This window comes from Sinocyclocheilus rhinocerous, unplaced genomic scaffold (assembly GCF_001515625.1).
Source record: "Sinocyclocheilus rhinocerous isolate Xijiao unplaced genomic scaffold, SAMN03320098_v1.1 scaffold1179, whole genome shotgun sequence".
NCBI lineage: Eukaryota > Metazoa > Chordata > Actinopteri > Cypriniformes > Cyprinidae > Sinocyclocheilus > Sinocyclocheilus rhinocerous.
This window is the reverse complement of record NW_015664997.1, coordinates 610,346-613,204: the sequence shown is the minus strand read 5'-3', so window position 1 is coordinate 613,204 and position 2,859 is coordinate 610,346.

The window sequence follows — 2,859 nt, the reverse complement described above, 5'->3', positions numbered from 1 at the left end:
TTCTTCACGCAACAACGTGCAGAAACACGGCAATTAAACTCTAAAAAATCACAGCGTTTTATTATAATAATGTTTTCTTATTATAATGTTATGTATATGAAAGTCCCAGTCATAGTTATTTATATTCTGCTTTGTTGTTTGTCCTGCTCGCGCTGCGCGCTGAAGAGATAGCCAGTAGTTTTATGTGAAATCAGACATGAGCACCCCCATATAGCCAAAATGGCATGATCATAACACCCCGCGAATATTCGACTGTGAGATTGGTAGTCGAATCAGGCTCCTCCTATCGAAGCATCGAATCGTCGACTATTCGGGGTCACCCCTACATTTGAATATTATTTTTTACAGTTAACTTAGACAACCCTAAAAATACATTTTATACAAACCCAAGAACCCTATGAAATCTTCTGGGAGCCCAATTTGAAAACCCCTGGCCTATAGTACTGCATTTTACCAGTTACATTAATTATTCTTTAAATAGGACCATACTAGTCTAAACCTGGCCCTAGCTTGCCAAGGTATGTTTACTCAGCCTACCTTCAGTCTGATTCTTGAAATGTGATCTCAAACCAATGCCCAAAATGTTAAATGCTCTGACATCTTAACAGAAAAAGACCAATGTCATACAGTAGGAATGCTTTGATTTGTAGCTGAAAACAACTACTATTACTTGGTTGGCTTTTACAACACATGGAATACAGATTGAATCAATGCTGCAGGAGGAAGTGTGTCATCACTAACAATGGCTAATAAGCGAATTGTGCTTTGTCAAGGCATCGCTGACTATTGGTGTTATTGTTTGCAAGCTCTGGCATGCGTTTGGTAATTTAAACTACTGGTTGGGGGACTGAAAGGCGTCTAATGGATTGTGTAGATGAGATCCCAGGTGGGATACTGTTGCGGTGTCGTCCTTGTGCCAGATGTTTTTCTCCTGAATTGCTATGGCCTCAGCCCAGAATGAAAAATGAGTGAAGAAATGTAATCTGATTTAGGCACAAGGACACAAGCTGTGCTCACATAACGTACTGAATATTAACTCTTTAACTCTAATCATGTTTAAATGGAACACAAGGGCCATTTTTTAAATGAATAAATACTGTACTATTATTTTCTGTGTCTAAAACAACAAAGATGATGAGTCCTCTCCCTATTATAAACAGCATGCGTTTAGACTTCAACATTAGAAGCAAATCCTGTATAAAGTGACATCCTGAGCACCTCCTGTCTGACCAGCCCATGGGTCTGCTTTCCCTCCTGTTCCCTGTCTTGATAATGAGAGACTGGGCCTGTGACAAACTAAAGGGTAATTACAGCAATAAGACATAGAGGATGTCACTAAAAAAGGTGAGGGCCTCTCTGCTTTGTGCCAGAAGCTCGATGCTGATGTCCCCCTGATCCTACTATTCCCTCTTTCATCTCCTCTGCTCACCCATTAAAAATTCATTCAAGACCTCCAGACATATTTATGGGCAAATGCTTTGGTAGAAGTGGTAGTACTAAAAAATTCATGGTTACACTGGCTTCTAACAGTCCTGAAACCCGTATTAATTTGATTGCTCACATTATACAATAAATACATTTATACAATATTTATTTAGCTTTCTATTTTGTCATCTCGACAAGTGCAGATCAAATAAAGTTTCCAGAGATGAACCAGTGTGTTTCTGTCTCACGTCTGTAACTAGATCTTTAACTGTTAGAAAGAGGTGCCTTTCTCCTCAGGGACAGTTTTCAGAGTTCAGGAGCAAATTTTATATTAGAATTCATTTCCCATACAGACACTGGGGTAGTGTGCATTTTTACACTGTTTTCTAAATCGCTTCATGCTTTATATGGAATAACAATCACATCTGTGCCCACAGGTTCTGATTTGATAGTGCATGGCATGAAGAGGATTAAAGTTCCCCATAGCCCATGTTAAAAAATGAGGTTTAACAAAACCTTGCCACAAGGCCCTGTTAGAGGAAGCTTAATGCATGCGATCCGTGCCTGCGAGGACCTCATTTAATACTATCATGGCTTCAGCTCTTCAATGTCAAAGCACATCAGCCTGGAACACCATGATGCATGTTTGCTGATGATGGATGCCGATTTTTCATTTCAACTATTTGAAGCTATACTTTTATCCTAATTTCATAACATTTGTTTTCACACAATGAAAATGAAGGCAGACTTGGCAAGGACATCACCTTATATTAAAAAAATGGTAGGAGCAATGTCGCCTGGTTGAGGGAAGGGCCAAACATACCGGCAGTTATATAACAACATTAATATTAAGTCATAAATATTAATTTGCTTATTTGTAAATATTTTAAGTACATTTTTTGCTGTTTTGATAAATGGTCTATGTGAGGTATTGAAGATCTGATCTGTAGTCAGGGATGTGCAGAGAGTTTCTCAGGGGCAGGGGCTTAAATGTTAAAATAGAGTAATTCACAATTCCTATATAACAAAATGAACTATTACTGCAATAATTATCAAAAATGGCAATGTAATAAATTACTTCTTGTCACTAGTTCTTGTGTTCTTGACCTAACATCCTGCATTTCAAATAAAAGGTGTGTAGGTGGCACTTGGGCTTTATTTAACCAACTATAATAGTTTCAAACAGTAAATGGTATATCAATATGCAGTACATAAATAAGAGTACATTAAACACTACTTAGTATTAATAGAACTTCTGGTGCTGCATGGTTTTAGTGCTTTGTTAACATCAAATTTTTTTGTTTGACAATTTTTTAAAGTGACGCAGTTCTGTAAAAGGAGACAAACCACAGACCCAGATCATCTCACAAATGCAAAATTGTCTGTTCGTTCTGCCTTTAATGATAGTCATCATTTTTATTTTAACCATTTCAT